The 18,990-nt window shown below is 60.6% G+C and overlaps 1 protein-coding gene across 7 annotated transcripts in view; it reads right to left on the bottom strand.

Annotated features, from left to right (window-relative positions):
* Nucleotides 1–18,078, bottom strand: part of SH3TC1 (SH3 domain and tetratricopeptide repeats 1) — a 47,061-nt gene extending 28,983 nt beyond the window's left edge. For 3 of the 7 annotated variants that reach the window (XM_036992588.2, XM_036992600.2, XM_017641970.3), the window contains exon 1: nt 4,410–4,567. The gene's annotated coding sequence lies outside the window, so the exon portion shown is untranslated. Of the gene's footprint in view, nt 1–4,409; nt 4,569–17,920 lie in introns of those variants that run through there. The other 4 variants (XM_017641969.3, XM_017641974.3, XM_017641973.3 and 1 more) reach the window with 4 other exon arrangements.
* Between the last annotated feature and the right edge of the window lie 912 nt (nt 18,079–18,990).

Consider the following 18,990-nt stretch of genomic DNA (forward strand, 5'->3'; position numbering starts at 1 on the left):
GGGAAGGCGCATCTCCCCGGCTTACAGACAGGGAGAACAGGACCCAAGGGGGTGGGCAACTCTCCCCCCACACGCCCTCACATTAATTTGTGTGCATTCACACGCACACGCACACACACTCACATCGGTGGCTGGCTTCCTCTGTCTGTTCTCGGGCCTCCGGGTGCCTCCTACGTGCCCGGTGCAGCACCCAGCCAGGGGGACCATGACTGAGTGGCAAGAGGCTGTCATGAGACGCTGCTCCCATTCCCTTGAGGCATTTAGCGTCGTGTGAGGAAGCCCCAGGTGGGTGATCCAGGGGGGCCCCTGGGTGCTTCTGCCCCTTGGGCACCGCTCTCCTCTGAGAGCTGGCCTTGCCCTGAGCTTGCTGCAGCTGTGCGCCAGCCAGGCCGAGACCCCTTCCTCACCCACTGCAGGATGGAGGGCTGGACCGCACACTAAAGTCTTTGGTTGTTTGCATAACCACGGCCAGCCCCTGTGGCCAGCTGCATGCTGGGCTGCAGGAACAGAGGGCAGATGACCCGGGCCTGCTGTGCTAGGGATCTGTACACAAAGTGGGCAGTCATGATGCTGTGGTGAATTCTGTGAAGGGGAGAGAGCTCTCCCAACCCCGGAGATGGAGGGAAGGGGTTAGACAGTCAGGAGGGCCTCCCGGGGGGGGTAGCAACCATTAGTCTGTGCAGTGTGTAGAGAGAATGGGACAGTGGAGAGGCGACCATGTGCGGCTGGGCAGGGCCAGGCACCCTCTTGGTCAGTTAACCCCAACTCCCAAGGGGTCATCACTGACAGGGCAAAGCATGGGGGGCTTGCAGTAGCCATGGGGCTGGGCAGCTGCAGAGTAACGACTGGGTCCCAGACCTGCTACCAGGCTCCAGACCTCCGGACCCAGGGGAGGCCCATCCCTGCCCCCACAGGCTCTTCCCAATCCACAGGCAGGACGAGGGGGTGCCAGCGGCCAGGGCCCCTCCCACCTTCCTTCCAGGACCTGAGGGCTTTGGGAGCCACTAGCACCTGATGCACCCAGCCCAGTCGCCGGTCCTCTTGTCCCCAGAGCCTCTGCCCTGGGGCCCAGCGGGCGTCCCTCAGGCATCACGCGTATGGTAGTGGCTCAGATGGCGGTGCAGGGAGTCACCTGCCGGTCCGTGGATGTTGACTCGGGGGAGCCTCAGCCCGCAGGGCCTTGGCCTGGCCCTCTGCTCTGGGCCTCTACTTCTTCCCTTCAAATGGCGAGGGGGATCCCTACCAGGACCCTAGAAGGCCCTTTCAGCTCCTTGTCGTGACTTGTTCCCTCTGGGGACACAATACTTCTGCAACTGGGACGCACAGAGTTAACAGCAGAGACAGAGCAGGCAGGGCCCGCGGGCCGCATAGGCAGGCACACGGAGCCTGGGCGCTCCGGAGCCCTCATATGCCCTCCTTCCCAAATGGCCTGAACGTGGAAAGGGGAAAGGTGGGCTGTCTGCTCTCCCCCGGGCAGGCAGAGCCTGGCAGGGCTGCCGAGGTGACATCCAGAGCTGTGAAGCCGCGGCAGGCAGTCCCCTCCCTGCTGCCCTGCGCCCAGGGCTCACCTGTGACCTGATTCCCACCCCCAGCCACCCCTGAGGGTGGGTGGGTGGGGGTTCGCCTAACCCCAGGGCCCCCAGGCCCCCTGGACCCCTCCTAGGCATCCGGCCCCCATAGCCGGAAGCAGCTGAGCCCCAGGGTGGGGGGGCGGGCTTGAGGCCTCTTTCCAAAGGAGGAAGCAGGCAGATTGCAGGACGTGTCCTGCAGAATCTCAGCCCAGACTTTGTAAGCGGGTCACACGTCATTTTGTACCTCATGCCCCCTGCTCCCGCCTCCCAGGGCGCAGTCTCACCGTGCCCGAAGACCCTCAGCATCCCTCAGGACGCAGTGCCCTCCCCAGCCCCAGCCAAGCCTGACCTCAGAGTGCCCTTCCCTCTGCCCTTTGCCACAGTGCCACCCCGCCCCTCAGTGCCTGCACGCTGCCCGGCCACAGGGCGGTGGAGGCCCGGCTGCAGCCGCCCTTCTGAGGCACGAAGCATCCCAGCAGAGCACCTGGCTCTTGTTTGTGGGGGTCTCCCGCCCTCCCTGCTCTCCGCCGCCTCATCTTTCAGGAGCAGGTTCCGGGTCCCCGCCTGCAGGACGGTGCCACATCCGGGCATCCAGCTCTTAACCACCGGCCTCCCCCTGCTCAGGACCAGCCTGGCTGTGCCTGCATCTGGGGCTCACAGTCCTGCACTGAGCCAGCTCAGGGACGATTCGGGGACCTTCCTGCGGCTCAGTGTGACTGGCCGCCTGAGCAGGCGGGGCTGCGGTGACAATTGTAAGCGTGGGATGCCTAGGCACAGCCGGCGATGAGGATGTGGGCTCCATCTCAACCCAGGGGCTGGTCTGTAAGATGGCCTCCCTGGCAGCACAGGCTGTCCTCCCCTCCTGCCAAAGCGGCCGCTCAGGAGACGGGCTCGCGGCACTGCCAGCTGTCCTGTGGGCCCTCAGAGGCTCTTCCTCCCCCCTTTGTCCTCCCTTGTTGTGGGGAATACCCAGGGGTCAGCAATGAGCCGCAGGCACAGCCACAGGGCCGGGGAACTGGCACCAGAACATGGAAATATGGGGTCAGTGGGCTGGGGGACAGGTCCTGGCCCCCCGTTACTCACGGAGATGGGGAATGGAGACAGCTGCCTCACACAGAGGTCAGCGGGCGAAACGGACAGCGCTCCTGGGTGACTGCTGGCATTCACTAAAGGGGGGCTCACCGAAGTGTGGAGACGGCACCACCCCAGCCCTGAATGGCTATGGAGAGGTCTGGCCGAAACTCGCCCTGGGCTTGTCCTGAGCAGATTCTTTGGGGGCCCGTGCAGACATTGCCCACTTCACTGAGAAGTGGAGGGTACACCCTGTGCTTGGGTGAATCGTGTTTCCCCAAATTTATATCCACCTGGAACCCCGGAAGTGACCTTATTTGGAAATAGGGTCTTTGCAGATGCAGGTAAATGAGGTCATATTGGATTAGGGTGATCCTAAACTCAAGGATTGGTGTCGCTATAGGAAGAGGGGGACACACAGACCCAAAGGGGGAGGCCACACAATGATGGAGGCACAGATTGGGATAATGTGTCCACAAGCCCAGGAGCGCTGGAGCCCCCAGGAGCTGGAAGAGACAGGAAGGACCCTCCCTGGAGCCCCCAGAGGGAGGTGGCTCTGGTGACACCTTAATTTCAGACTCACCCCCAGATCTGGGAAAGGGTGCATTTCTGTTGCTGTTGGTCCCTAGCGTGTCCTTGGTTATGGCCGCTCCAGGGCACTAGTTCACCCAGGAACCCCACGGTGTGACTCTCTCTGCTGCGAGGCAGGTGAACCTCCCCCGTGTTGTGGCATTGTGTGTGGCGCATTACATGGTACACTGCCCAACATGGGAGGAGTCATCATTTCAACAATGGTGTTGGCAACATAACAGCCACCACCTGGGTGCCACCTGAGCATCCTCGCTGAATCCTCTTGGCAACCTGCAGGAGGTGTCACTGTGCCATTTCCCAGATGGGCAAGCAGAGGCTCAGTGTGCTGCTGCGGTGATGGGCTAGCTGGGGGCACAGGCGTGGTCTGAGCCCTGCTGGCCTGAGTACAGAATTTCAGCCCCCACCCTGCCTCCAAGCATGAACCCAGCTGCCGCGCCCCCAGATGGGGCACAGAGAGGTCACGCCCAAGCAGCCCGCCCTCCTGCAGGCTGCCCCCGATTCCGACAACGGCCATCACCCTTACTCCTCTGACGTCACTTTGCCATCCATCATTTCTGTGAGTTGGACACTCCCGCAGACAGGGCTGGGGGTCCTGGGACTCCTGGAGGGGTCCCTAGAGGACAGGCGAGGGTCTCAGTGGTGTGCCAGGACCACGTGCCCAGGGCAAGACCTGATGCCAGAAGGCCTGGGTCTGCATCCTCCCCTAGAACTTTCTGGTTGGTACCCCTGGTCAAGGTACCCATTATGTTAATGGAAAGAGGCCTGGGTTGGTGACCTCAGTGTGGCAGGGTCAGAGATGCAGCCCCACCCAGACACTTGTGGTGTCTGCTCGGTGTGGCACCAACCAGGCTGGTGTCCCAAGTGAGCCTCCCTAGAGCTGTAATCCCTTATTGCTGGCCGGACTTCCTGGGCTCGTCCAGACCCTCGGGACGCACCAGCTAAGTGCCTGCGTGTCGGTGAGGTCGGGAGAGACCAGAGAGCAGCGGTGCCGCGGCAGACGTGGGCTCCCTACAGTCACCACCACTCCGCACAGCCACCCCACAATTCCACAATGTCAGAGAAGTTTTCAAGAAAGTGAACGGCCAGAGGTGATTTCTACATGCAGCAGTAGAACACCCGGCTGTGTGCACAAACCCTGGTGGGCCAGCCCACACCCCCCATCCCAGCGCCCCATACCTGCGCCCCGCTCCTCAGAGGCAGCCCCCCCGCCGGCTGCAGGACGGCAGGCACCAGGTGGCTGCTCCCGGCTCCTGGCTGGCTGGCGGTGTGGACTGTCTCAGGAAGCCAGAGCGGGCGGCGGCCGCCCACAGCCCGGCTGACTGCTCCACGCCACCCCCGCCCCCTGCTTCCTGCCCCACTTCCTCCCTGCGCCTCGGCCGTGGCAGAGGCAGCCCCAGGACGCCGCGGCCAGTTGATCATCAGCTCCTTCCTGGACCAGCTCCAGGCCCTGTCCCGCCAGCCCGCTACCCAGCCCCCGGCTCTGAGGTGGAAGCCAGGGGACACCCCAGCTCCTGCCTGACACCTGGGATTGAGGACGTCCCCCAGCTGCCGGCGCTGCGGCCCTGCCACCCTCAGCACTGCTCCGTTCCTCTTCCACTTACTGTGCACACATGCGTGCACACGGTGTGCACATGCACAGCAAAGACATACACACATAACGTACATGAGCACACAGACACATGCATGCTGCATGCAGAGGTACACATGTGCTCACGTGCATACACACATGTGCAGCCCCTCCCTCCGCTCAGGTGCCATCCTGCTTGGCCCGCGCAATCCAAACATGTCGTGGGCACAGCAGGTCGGCCCACATGTTTATCTTCCTCCCTGTCTTTCTGCTCATCCCAGGCCAGACCTGGGTCAGAGGGCAGGTCATCTGAGCCGTGCTCTCTGGCGAGCTGGGGCTGGGTGCCCTAGGGGCCTGGACAAGAAGCAGGAGCAGAGGGTCGGCCCTCAGGCCCTCGCCGAGGTGGGGCCGGCCCCGCCTGCTGGCCAGCCCAGCCCGAGGAGTTGAGAACAGGAGGGTGACTTTCTCCGCCATCCCGTGCCTGGGGGAGGCTGGGCTTTCACGCATCGCCTGTTTTAAACCAGGAAAAATCTCTATGTCATGTGGCAATGTGCCTGTTTTACAGGTAGGGAAACTGACGCTCGGGGAGGTCATGTGACATGCCCAAGGCCTGGGACGATAGAAGATGCGCTCCAGGCCCCGGCTTCTAGTGGAGGCACTACCGGCGTTTGGGGCGATGGCTCCTTGGCATGGGGAGGGCTGCCACGTGCCCTGTAGGATTCTGGCAATGTTGCATCCCAACCAACTAGATGCCAGTAGACCCCCTGACCCCCTGAACCCTGACCCCTTGACCCTAGCTGCAACAACTGAACACATATCTAGATGTTTGTCCTGTGGGGGCAATGTCACCAGGCTGAGGGACGCGGCTCCAGGCCCAGCTACTTCTGGGCAGCATCACCCCTGCCCCATGGCCTGCCCCCCACACTCCACCCCGGCTGTCCTTTCTCTGTCTGCTCCTGCCCCTGGGCACACAGACCCCAAAGTCACAGCGGGGCCAGAGCCCAGGTGCGAGGGAGCATCTGTAGATGCGGTGAGCACGTTCCACTGCGTGGTGGCCGGCTCCCCACCTAGGGCCTGCGTGAGGCCTGAGCCCTACAGGGCGGAGCTCACCTCAGGGGCCCAGCACTCCGGCTCCCCACTGGCACTCCCAGCCGCATGCCCTCTGCACGGAGACCCCACAGGGGGTGCTGAGGCTCTGGGGCAGAAGTTTCAAAGTCCCCATGGCCGCAGCCTGAGAAGCAAGGGTGAATTTCATGCTGCCTCACGTGTCCCAGCCAACCAGGAGCACAGGGCTTTTCTGCCCCACTGGGAGGGGAGGCCTCCCCAAGCCCAGCTGTCCCCTCCACGGAGTGGGAACAGCGGCCTCTCTTTGGAGGGGGTCTGTGATGGGTCGCTGTGTCCTGGGGCCACCCTGACAAAGCCCCACAGCCTGTGCGCCTGAAACAGAGCCTGATTCTCACGGTCCAGAAGCAGGATCCTAAGCCCCCGTGTGGGCAGGGCCACCCCCTGGAGGCCCAGGAAGGGCGCTCCTGCCTCTTCCTGCGTTTGCCCCGCCCGGGCCTCGGCCTTCACCGGCTCCTCTTCTCTAAAGACACCCAACAGTGTGTTTAGGGCCCAGGGGATGACCCGGGACAGTCCATCTTGGGATCTGTACCTTCATCGCCTGTGTAAAGACCCTTTTCTGAAACAAGCTCCCGATAAGTTTCTGGGGACCTACCCTGAGAGGACTACCACCCAGCCTGTGCACCGAGGTGCCCGGGGGTGTGAGGCAGGCCAGATGGCCTGCTCAGTGACCGCCCACACCCACCTTCCTGGCCACAGCAACCTGCAATCCTCTCAGCCCCGTGCCCTCCGGCACCCCTTGGGCCTCAGGGAGACCTAAACAGGTCCAGGTGCCCTGTTTGGAAAACCCCCTCAGCTGCGGGTCCTCAGCACCCACTTGCCACGACACCTGCTCCTCCATGCACATCTGCCCCAGCTGGGCTGCCATCCTGCCCGGCCCAGTGGGCAGGAGCCTCTGTCAGCGACCTCCACCCCCACTACTACCTTCTTAGGCCTTGGAACCAGCAATGCCCCGCCCCTGGCAAAGGGTCCTGTGCTCCGTGAAAGCTGGACTGTCCCTGTACCTTCCTGTAGGGTGTGCTCCTCGCGTCCCGGCCCGGGTGTCCCAGCCCCCTTTGCGCTGGTACCAGGACCTGGCTGCACACAGATGGGCCAACATCAGCCCTGACCCTGCTGCCCCTTCTAGCCTTTCGACTCCCCTTCTCCAGGCCCATTATCTCCAGGGCTGCCACATGGGGTAGGAGCTGGGCCAGCCGATGCACCCACCCCTGGACACCGCCTCAAAGGGCAGCTCCACTGTGCTGGGCACACGGCCTCAGCATTCTAGTTTGCTCAGAGAGGCCCTGGTGGGGTTGGACTCACTCTCAGGCCTAGTTTAAGGCTATCATGAGGATGAAAGCTGTTGCTGGAATTTTCTACCAGGCCAAGCACTGCCCGTTGCCACAACCATACTTGAATGTCCACTTGTGTCACAAATGCCAGTGCCCAGTCCTTTGCCATGGCCTCAGCCCACTAGGAGCAGGGTTTGCAGCTCTCCAGGCAAGAGGGGAAAGAGAAACACACCCAGAAGGCCAGCACCTCCCCAGTCCGCTGGCCCCACCGCCCACACCGCCGCACGCCTGCACACAGCCCGGGGCTGGCCTGCCCCACTGCCCGGTGAGGCCCGGGGCTGCAGGATAACGCTGTGCACAGGTGCAGAGACCCTCTTCTCTGACTCACAAAGCACCCTGGGGGACACCCTCAGCTCCCACTGGCCTCAGTCTTGTGTCTGTGATGTGGGGCCCCCAGTTCTCCAGCCTGCTGTCCAGAAGCCCTCATGGTACAGAACAAGATGCACTTGGCTACTTCTCCCTTTGTTTTTCTGGAAACTGTGTTGAAATAGGCCCCAGACAGGCTCCATGTCCATGTCCATAAAAGGCTCTGGTCACATTTCCTCTCCTGGCCATTGTCCCTGCTGCAGCCCAAGACCCTGTATCCTGTTTGTCTCTGCAGCTGTGCTCTTGGCCCAAGGCCAGGGGGGTTTCCAAGAGCCTCCCCGACTAGGCCCAGCATCCTTCGAATCTGCACGAGGCACCCCTGATCGGGACGAGTGCCCCAATTCTGCACAGCATACCCTAACAGCCTTCCAGAGGAAGAAGCTTTCCAATCTGGGGTCCCCTCACCCAGAGGCTGGGCATGGGGCAGCCCTGCTCAGGAGTCAGTTGACACCCCAGCCCAGCCTGGCCTTTGAGTCCCTCCGGAGAAACCTGTTACCCCCTGGGCCGTGGTTTCCTCCCTTGCCACGGGTAGAGTTGGGCTTGGGGATGTCTCAGTGGCCCCCAGCTCAACAGCTCAGATCCCTGGCATGCTTGTACTACATCCCAATTGTTACTTGCCAAGAAGATGCTGCATGCAGAGATTACGGCCCTCCCAGGGTACATACAGGGATGACCCCACTGAGTAGCAGGTGGGCTTGGAGGAGACGGGGCCTGCCCAGGGCCACATAGCCAGGCATCAGCACCTGCCTGGGTCCCAGTGGTCCCAGTTCTGTACAGTACCAAAGCAGATGCCCTGACTCTCTAAGGTGAGGGACTAGCAGCCAGGAAAAGCACCAGATTCTCAGGAGCCCCAGGAAAGCCAGTCCTGCCCAAGGCTGCACTTTTCTAGGTAACGAAACCCTTTTGCCTTCAACACCAAACCTGACTTTAATTACTCAGGTGATGATCCGAAGAGCAATGACTGGCCTCTGTCCCTTTCCCGATCACTGGGATGGGCGGCTATTTAACTGACTGTAAGGTTCAGAGGCATGACCGGACGTGTGCCCTGCAGGCCCCAGCCCAGCACTCCATGACCCTCAGCACCTTGCTCCTTGCCGCCTGCCCCCTCCGCCGGCCCTTCCCTTCCTTTCTGAGCTGCTCCAGGTGGGAAGCCTCAGTACAGTTGGACAGAGAGCGATCTGAGGGAGGTGCTTCCCGAGAGAGGAACAGGCACATTTTGGGCCACGCCACAGCTTTGTGTCCTGCCCTTGGGCTACTCTGCAGTCTAAGCACACAAAGTGCAAGGGACCATTTTCTAGCTCAAGTAGGAGCCACACGCACAGCCAACTCACCTGGGAGAGCACCCTTGCCCAGAGGAGGGAGGGCAGGACGTGCCTAGGGCCTGGAGCCCGCAGTCAGGGCAGGAGGCTGGGGGCCCGTGTCCTCTGTGAGGCCTTGTGTCGCACAGGAAACGGAGACCCAGCGAGCCTCAGTGTGGGGACCCCCAGCAGGGCCTCCTCGTGGGCTGCGGGGACTGTGGAGCTCAAGCACACAGCCCTGGGCCTCATCTCCTCTTCTCACACACGTGCTGTGACTCACTCCCCTCCAGGCCTCTCAAAGATGCTCAAAGCCCCCCTTCAAGGTGAAAGGATTATGCCAGGTGGCTCCAGAACATGCCGGAAACTGTTCTGTGTCCTTCCTATGGGAAAGTCTGCACCCCAGCCCCCCGGGGACCCCGCTGCAGCTTCTCAGGGCCCCCCTGTAATCACCTGTCTCTGAGGGTCTGAGGTGGCTTTGCTCCCACCCTAAATCTGCCATGACCGCCCCGCCTTTACAGGTGGAGAAGCCCTCCTCCAAGGGACTCAGTGGACCAAGGGGCCCCAGGACAGCTTCTGCCAGACTCCGGGACCAGCCACTGACCCAGGCTCAGTGGGGACCAAGCCCCTGGCTGCAACCCAGAGCCGGGAGGCAGGGTCTGAGGGGTGCCAGCCTTCCACCCTCTGCTTACTTCCCGCTCTTCAGCTCCCGAGACAGACAGCAGCAATCACAGTCTCGCAAAGACCACGTCAGCGCAGAATCTCAAGGCTGGGAGGGAGACCCAGGCCTCCTCCAGCCTGGCCGGGACCCTGATGGCCCCCCTGCAGGTGGTCTGGCTTCTTGGCGAATCCCACACTCCCCCTCGAGGAAGCTCTGCTCTTTGTTTTTGTTTTTGATTTTGATTTTTCATTTTTTCACACTGAATTTCAGCAGAGCTGCCCTGCCACCAGAGATCATGGCCCCACCATCTCAGCTCTACTTCCAGGTCCCCATCCATGAGGTGGGGCTCACAGACCAGGGGGCGGATTGGATGACAGCTTGATCTTTGCAGCGTCAGAGGGAAGCCTGACAGAAAAAGGAGAGGAAGGCAAAAGCAAGGAAGGCTTCCAAGGGGTGGAGGCTCCTGGGCCAAGTCTTTGGAGGAAGAGGTATTAGGCAAAGGGGGTGTAAAGGTCTTCCTGGGCACAGGGCCAGCCAGGAGGCACTTCGGCTCCACTGGCCTTTGCGGGGACAGCCCCGCTCCAGCTTGCTAACCCTTTCGGGTGACTGCAGACAGGGGATACCAAGGAGAGGACGGGTCACACTTGCGCCCGGGGCTAATCCAGAGCAGGCCGTAGGTGTGACTCCCAGGAGCACAGAAGCCCTGGAGGGTGGAGGATACACAGCTGCACTCTGTGCCAGGCTTCTGTTCTGTCCAGCAGCCCCGAGCAGTAGAAATAAGATGCGCAGTGCCACGTAGGTAATTCCAGAGCAGGGGGCAGCCGCCGCTTTCTGTGAGGGGCCGGAGAAAATAGGGCCATTGGTGGGCCTGTGCCACAACCCTGCCCTTCAGGGCTTGAAAGCAGACCAAGGCATAGAGATGAGTGGGTGTGGCTGTGCCATTAAAGCCTTATTTACAAAACAGGGGCTGGATTGGGCCTTAGGTGTGTGGGCCCTACTCTAGAGAATGGGTGGCTGGGGGCTTGGTGGAGAAGCTTCTCAGGATCTCCACCAGTGCAGGAAGGAGTCAGCACCAAGCCATCCCTGACACACTGCCACACTGCAACCGAAATGGATAAAGGCTCCAGATAAGGAGCGCATCTCAGCAGGGGTGGGTGGAAGCCGGGGAGCCAGGGAACATGGAATGGGCACTGACGGCCGGACAGTTGAAGACCGTCTTGTGCTTGAAGCCGGCTCAGGACATGATACATGCGGCTGTGTCCTGCCTCCCTCCCCATGCTGCTGTGAGAACGACCGCAGACAGTGGTTGAATGACCGAGTACAACGAGGACCAACACTTAAGAGTGCAGGAGATGCGTTCCAAAGGAAGGCGGCTGATCGGCTTGCGAAGTGCATCCTGCAGGCTTACAAATGGGGGAACCGAGACCCAAGGTCGCAGGCAGGAGCCTCGGGCCCACCAGGCAGCGCCCCATCATCTTTCCTGATCTCTGGCTCCACATCTGTAAGATGCAGATGTGACCCAGCTTGAAGCCATTTCCCAGGGAGACAAGAGGACAGACGCCAGCACACACCTGCCGAGGCACATTCTGGAGCCCACCCAGGTCTGGGGAGCAGGAAGGAGCCCCCTGGAGACACCCTCCCTGGGAGACCTCTGCACACCCCAGTCCGAGGACAGATGCAATCCCAGGACAGAGATAGAAGCTGCTGGCTTGGAGCCGGGCAGCCGGCTGCCCCCCGGACACGCAGGAGGAGCTGGGAAAGGGCCTGTGCTCAGCAAGGCTCTGTCTGTGTTTGTTATTTCTGGCCTTGGCGGCTGAAACTGGCCCCGACCAAAGATGAGCAGAGCGCTGGGCCCCGGGACTTCAGGAACTGCCCTTTGCAAAACAAGGATATCCAGAGAGAGCCGGCTTTGCAGGTGACTGGCGGCGCCCCGGGCGGGTCTCAGGCTGCGCAGGAAGCAGTCAGCAGTTCCCGCGCCTGGGACTGAAGACGCCCACCCCGCCTGGCCTCGGACTCGGTCCATCCGGTGTCCGGGAATCGCCGACTTTGGCCCGCCTGGCTGGGCTGGCCCAGGAGCTGGCCAGGTGCCTGGGATATTTGTGCCAGGTACTCCTCCAAACAGTGCTCCCTCCTCTGGGGCCGTCAGGGAGGTGATCTGCCAGTATGTGGCACTCCCTCCTGAACACCCCAAATAATGCACACTAGGCTCTCGGAGAAGGCCGGTCACAAAGGCGCACTGCATGGGGGCAGGCCGGGCGGCCACGTCCTCCTTGCCCAACCTCAGGGTGGCCCTGCAGGTCCTGCCACACAGGCCCCTCCTTGGCAAAAGGAGGGACAAGGCCCTGGGAGGCCACACAGCTAGGGGACACCAAGCCTCAGAAGCACTCCGGTTTCTCCCACAGTGGGACCAGCTCATCCCACCCCCGGGACCGTGTGGCTGTGAGTAACGGGGTGACCAAGAAGTGGGGGTGTGGAGGAGGCTGGAGTAGAAGGTCCAGTCTGTGGCACACAGGTGGGCTCCACACCTGCCGATTTTCTGGGAGCCTGGGAAGGCAACCCCACCTTATAGATGAGACCCCAGGGACACCCTAATCCCATCAGCCTTCACTCCCTAGAGCACCCACATTCCTGACTCTGGGTGTGGGACCCTGGCTGGAATTCTGGACATTCTCCGGAGCCCAGGCACATGGCGGGGGGATGGGGGAGTGGGGGTGGGGGCAGATCCTGAACTTGGCCCACACAGACATTAACCCAGCCCAGCACAACCTGCCTGCCAAAGCCCATTTTCCTGGAAACTGGGCCCAGGGTGCTGCAGGCCGGGTGGGAATTCCACAGATTCCCAGCATTCCCTGGGGCCACGCACACGGGCCACGCTGTCAGTCCCCGGGCACGGAGGCTCAGGGAGTGTATTCCTTCAGCTCCTGTCTCTGCTTCCTTCTGGCAAAGCCCACGGGGCAACTACCCTGTCCTCATCCAGGCCACCAGCTCCATCCTCCACCAATCCAACCGTGGCCTTCTTTCTGCCCAGCTGGTCACACCCTCCTTCCAGCGCCCCTCCTGGCCCGCTGCCCCTCTTGCCCAGGTCAGGGGGCCACCTCGGATGCTCCTCAGGGGGCCTGGGACAGCGGCCCCACTGCCACCCACCCCTCCACCACCTTTCCCTACTCAGCAACGTCACCACCGGCTACTCGGCACCTGGCCCTTGGCTGTCCTCCCACCTGTTTGCCTCAAAGCCCTCCCGCCGCCCCCCTGCCCCATGCCTCAGGCTCTCTGACCACGGTGCCCCCGTGCCCCCTGCATTTGCCCATCACTCCTCCAGGCTCTGACCCTGACACCTGCCAATCTCCTGCAGGTTTCCATCACACACTGCCTCCTTCTAAGCCTTTGCTGACTGCAGACATGCCAGCCCTTCCCCAGCTCCGAAGGGCCCCGAGCACGTCTGTGCTGTGACAGGGTCTCTGTCTAGGATGCCACTCAGTGAGCACAGAGGACCCCACGACTGTGAGCTCCTCAAGGGCACTGATGGGGAGCTCTGAAAGTGTTTGCTGAATGACTAACAAACAGCAGCACCAGCAATGGGAGAGTGAGCTCCCCAGACCCCACGGGACCTTGCCCGGAAGCCCATGTGCACAGGATCCCGGATGCGCATTAGGGGCAGACCCCCGAGTGACCAGCACCTCTGATCAGGCAGAACCGTGCGGGACGCTGACCCTCCCCTTTCTGCCCACTGCCCTGCTGCGCGCTGTCCTCCCAGCTCTCTAGGGGGGCAACTGGTCAGGAGGGAATCACTCAGGCCTCAATCTGGGCATGGGCTCCAGTGACCTCCTGACCCCTCTGGGAGCCCCGAGGGGGTGTGTGAATGGTGCCTGTCCCTCTGGCCTGAATGCTGAAGGGCTGGGGACAGGGTCACAGCCTTGACAGGCCCTTTGTGCTCTGGGCAGCAGCCCCTTAGGCTGACATTTACCCCTGTGCCCTTCACAGGCCCAGCACCCAGGTATAAGGCTTCACGCCTGTCTCAGGGGTAGGGCCAGAGCACCCATGGCTTTGATGCCAGCACTGGGGGGAGCCAGGGGCCTCCCTTCACCAGTGGCAGGATGGGCATATCCCCCACCTCCTTCTCCTTGGCACAGCTCTCCTGCGTTCACAAAGGGCAGCTCTGTGGTCCAGCCACCGCACACGCCCACTGCTGTTTATCCCAGGCGGACCCTGCTCCGTACATGCTAAGGTGTACATGGCAGTGGAAAGCACAGGCCCTGGGCTCTTGTCTCAACCGTCTATCCTGGCTCAGCACCCGACCAACGTGGAGAAGAGGCTCTCACAAAGGAGGGTGATTGTTACCCTTGTTATTCAGTGGGGGCAAGAGCGGGGTGCTGGCAGCGTCACTCAGCTGCACCCTTGCCAGCTCTGCTCTGTGCCTGGCCCAGTGCTGGCACAGGGACCTGCGGAATCACACAGCCCCGTCCTCCAGGGCTGCCAGCCTCGTGGAAGCGACAGCTGACAAAACAGATGCGGACAAGACGCAGAGCTGGAGTGACCGGGACAGAGGACCGGCAGACAGGTGGGGACACGAACAGCCCCAGGTCTGCCCGGGGAGGGCTGCGGAAGCTGCCTGCAGCGGGGGCCGCGAACCAGGCCTCGGCACGTGAGCTCCGAGGGAAATGCATTTCCCGGCTTGAAACACAAGAAGCCTGGAGCACCTACGGTGCCAGAAGGGAGGACGCGGCATCCGTGGACATTCCACACAGTGACGCCACTATGGCAAAGGGACACAAGAACCGGCCGAAGGAGTTATTCCAATTTGAGCAAGAAAATAAAGTAGGACTAGATCATAACCCAAAGTATAAAATAAATATCCACAAGCCCATATTAATATAAATAAATGATTGAATAACAAAGAGACTAATCTTCCCAATCATGTGCACGGCTACTCCGCCCTCAGGTGGGGCGCCCGTGCGCCCCTCCTCAGCTGTGGGCCGCGCAAGGTGGCTGCCGTCTGGGGAGCACTGGATGGAAATGGCGGTGAACGGTAGTTTTACGGTGGACCCGACGCCACCTCAACCACATGATGGAGGGACTGTCAGCAGCGATAGGCGGTTGCCCTGGATACACCATAGTGGGATGGTACTTTCCCTCTGCGCTCTTCTACCCCAGTATTACCATGAGAAAACCATCAGACAAACTGAAATTGGCTGGGTAACACAGGCAAGGTAGTGCAGTGGGGGTGACAAGGGAGGAGATCCACTCTGTCGGGTAGTAAGGGAAGGCTTCCTGGAGGTGATGACGTTTGAGCAGGGTTCCGAGTCGGGAGGACCCTGGTCCGTCTACCAACAGTCATTTTTAGTTAAGTGCCTCTGAGAAGTTGACCCCTACTCAACACCAGAGGAGATGACCAACTGTGGAAGCTGTGAGGACCAGGAGCAGACAGCTCCCATCTATTGCCTTAAATATCTGAGCTGATGCTCCATCTCTCCCTCACCGGAAGTGCAAAATGATCTCAAAACCTTTCGTCACCTCCCCGGTGAGCTAGCAGCCAGCATCTGTCCGTACACCCTTGGAGGGCCTGGAGTGCTGGGCTGACGGGAGGGCAGGCTGCCAACCAAGGCCCCCGAATCCACACTTCCCTCCGTCCTCTGACAGCAGCCCGCCTCTGGGACTCACCCTGCAGGTGCCCGCCCACTCCTGAGATCGCAGCCTACAGGCAGCAGACAATCTTTACAACAGTGACACCTTGGAAATAACCCAGGTGTCCCATAAATCACGCTCCAGCCGGGCACCTGCTAGCGCGCACGTGTGACAGAGGACGGGGACGCGCCCTGCACACCAACGACGAGAGAGCTCTGAGGCACAGCAAGTGGAAGAGAAGCCGGACGCAGTGGCACACGTCATGCTGCCCTGCGTCCTAAGGAGGGCGAGAATACATTCATATCTGCTGGCAGTTGTGAAAAGAAATTGAAGGGTTTAGAATTAGCAGTGGTGGGTTGAGTAGGAGGATCAGGGGATTTTTTTAGGGGAAACTCCTGTGTGACCCTGTGATGGCAGACCCATGACAACATGCATTTGTCCAGAGACATTAAACTTCATAGCACAAATATGAACCTCAATGTATACAAGTAAAAAAGTTTCTAGGACAGAGGACTCCCAGGAGGGGTGCAGAGTGTGACGTAGAGCGAGCTGTGTCACAGATATATGAGCCTCCCTGAAGTGGGAGCAGCAGGTGGCACCTAAGGAGCTTTGGCGATGTGTGGGGCCTGTCGGACCAAAGCCAACGGACCAAAGCCAACGGGCCGCGCACGTGCCCCGGCTGCAGCTGAGAGCGCTGTGCTCCCAGGGGCCCGGGTGCATGTGCTTGTACTTCTAACCATGTGCTGAGCAGCTGGAATTTGAGCAATGAAGTCAGTGGATGGTGGGTGGTGAAAGGCGGTTTTTCTCACTGCTAGAGTGGGAGTTACAAGAAACCAGGGAGAGGGGCCTGAAACCATGGGGTGATAGATCAGAGCTGAGGACATCACTGTGAACCCCAGTTTCATTTATATAGATACCTGTGTGACATACAGAAGAATTTATAGATGTGTGTGTGTGCATGCACAGGTTAGATACACTGTATACTAACTTATAGATATATGTACATACACTGGGGAGTATGCTTACAAATAGGCATGCATACACTGGTTAGTATATACATATTTAGTATATGAATATATGTTAGTAGATACATATTTCCATGCTCTGAAAGGTCCTAAAGAAAAGACATCCAGGTATAGCAATAAGCACACCCTGAGTGCAGATCTTGGTTTCTAAGACCATTCTCCAACAAAGGGAATCAGGACTTGGAGAAGTGGCTGATTTTAGGACTGGAAATATGTATACAAGACGCTTCTGGCTTGTAGTGCCGGGAAAGTGCGGGGGGTGAATGAATGACGGATGAACTCCCACAGTGATGGGGCATGTCCCTGGGACAGGGGGCCAACTGAGAGACCCCCGACGGCCAAAGGCAGGAAAAGTCCAACAACACAAAATTGATTAGCATTTGATTATAACTCAAAGTGTAAAATAAATATCTGTGAGTCTGATATAAATAAATAATCGAGCAAATAAATAAATGAGGGCAAAGAAACAAACCTCTCACAGAGAAGTTCCCAATGACTTCCGCAGGCCTGGGCTGGGCCGGCAGCGCCCCCCGAGAGGCCAGCGTGGGAGGCGAAGCTGCACGAAGAAGATGCACTGGGCAGAGCCTGGCTTCATTATCGACCTTGAAGCACCGGATAAACCGAATTGGGCCATTGGAAGGGCGCCCCAGCTCCAGCCACCGCCTGCGGGGATCTCCGGTGGCGTCTCCCCTCCACCTCTGTTCCCGCCTGTAGGTCAGGGGTGAGGACCTGCCCACCAGGCTCCTGAGAGGCCATAAACAGAATTCTGCCCAGGGCCCCCTGGGGCTTGTGACCATTCCCTGAAGGCCCAGAGGAGAGGGAGGGAGCGCCACCAGCTCACTATACATGTAGAGAAACTGAGGCTCAGAGAGACGCAGGGTGTCCTTGCCTGGGGCCGCAGAGCAGCCCCTCCTCGCCAGGCCAGCCTGTGCAAAGCCCACAGCGAGGGCTCCAGGACTGAGGGGGTGGAGCTCTCCTTTGCTCCTTCCACGTCAGGCCCCCATCCCCCTCTGCACAGCCCCTTCCTCATCCAACACCCCCTCCTGGGCCCAACCCAGAGGGAGGGAGGGGTTGCCCCCAGGGCTGCAGGGACTTTGGCCCTGGGGCACTAGGGAAAGAGTAGGGGCAGAGACTCCAGGTGTCCAGATCCAGGGGGGACAGGGCAGCATTACGGAGGCAACACCAGCCCCCAGGCCCCCAGCCCAGCTCTCCTCCAAGTTCACCGGGGACCACAGCCAAAGGCCACGTGTGGGCACTGGGCTGGCCCCCAGCACAAACGTGCTCATCTTGCAGACAGGGACACTGAGGCTCAGAGGGGTGCAATCACTTGCTCCCAGGACCCAGCCAGGATCAGAACTCCCACAGCCTCTGCCTCCTGGGCTCTCACGAAGGCTCCTGCCCCCAGCTGAGGGAGGCGTGTGCCAGCCTCACAGCCTCCACCTTGACAAGGCCCAGCTTCACTGGCCCTTCTCTCAGCCCCTTCCTCAGACCAGGAGGGCCCTTCCTCAGCCACCTGAATCCCAGCCTGAAGTGGCATCTCCCCTACTGCTCCCCGGCCAGGCCAGGTTTGGGGTGCAGCCCCCATGCACAGCATCCTCTGGCTCCACCTGTCGTGACAGGGACCCAGAGTGTGGGGCTGGCGGGTGCAGTGCAGGAACAGCTCCTGGTGCAGACAGGATGCAGTGGTCTAGAACTTACCCTGCCAGGGGGCAGACGCTGCGTGGAGAGGAAGGAGGGAGGCCCCAGGGCCTCCCCTGCACTGCCACCTTGTTGCTGGGCCGGTCCCTCCAGACGCTCCCTGGCACGCGGCAGCCTAGGCAGGAAGGAACACATGTTCAGCCAGGCCAGCCCTCCAGGCCCCAGTCAGGTGGCCTGAGCACTAAGCCCAGGTCATTGGCTGCCACGCCGGCCCGCCCTCTGGGCAGGGGCTGGGTCTCCTCACTGACCTTCCTCCTTCTTATCAGAGTGTCTGCAGGCCTGGGTCAGCATTCCCGGGCTGCGAGGGGAGGAGCTGTGGCCTGCTGGGCTGGCAAAGTGCAGGAGCCTGGCTCCCAGCCTGGGCTTGGTGTGCGGGGGCCTTGGGAACCTCAGGGAGAGGGGAACTGGGCTCTTGCACAGCTGCTGGGGCTGCCCCTTAGCTGGGCTGAGCAGGGTGTGTTACTCACCCCGGGGCTTGGTTTCTGTGGCTGGGCCTTGAGGGCAGCTGGTTGGGGAGTTCAGCAAACATTTATGAGCACCTACTGTGTGCCGGGAATGGTGCGAGGCCAGCAGCTGTCAGCAAAGGTGGGCAGGGTCTCTCCTGTCTCCAGAGACACTGGTTCCCAAATTTTCTCATGATGAGTCACTTGGGGGTGTCCTTAGTTATCTGCTCCAGACATATCAGGTTAGGATCCCTGGGGGCAAGAGTCAGAAATCTGGATCTGTGACAAGTTCCCAAGTGACCTTTGTCACCAGGCAAGGCTAAGCGCTCATGGCATAGTGCTTCTACTTGGCGATGATCAATCAGGCGGGCAGAGTCCCCTGGGGCCTGGAACAGATACTGCTGCCCCGCCCTCTGCAGACCCCTGATCCACCAGGGGAAAGGGCTGCCTCTGCTGAAGGCAGGACATGCTGGGCTGTGGGGCCTGAGCCGGGCCTCGAGGCTTGTCAGGAGCTGCCCACTCGTCCTGGTTACCTGTGTGGCTGGAGGACTGAATGAAATACGAAGTTTTCTGACATTTCCTTTGCTTTTAATTGTGAGAGTGTGGAGCCTGCTTCCACACCGGCAG

Source organism: Manis javanica, chromosome 5 (assembly GCF_040802235.1).
Source record: "Manis javanica isolate MJ-LG chromosome 5, MJ_LKY, whole genome shotgun sequence".
Lineage (NCBI taxonomy): Eukaryota > Metazoa > Chordata > Mammalia > Pholidota > Manidae > Manis > Manis javanica.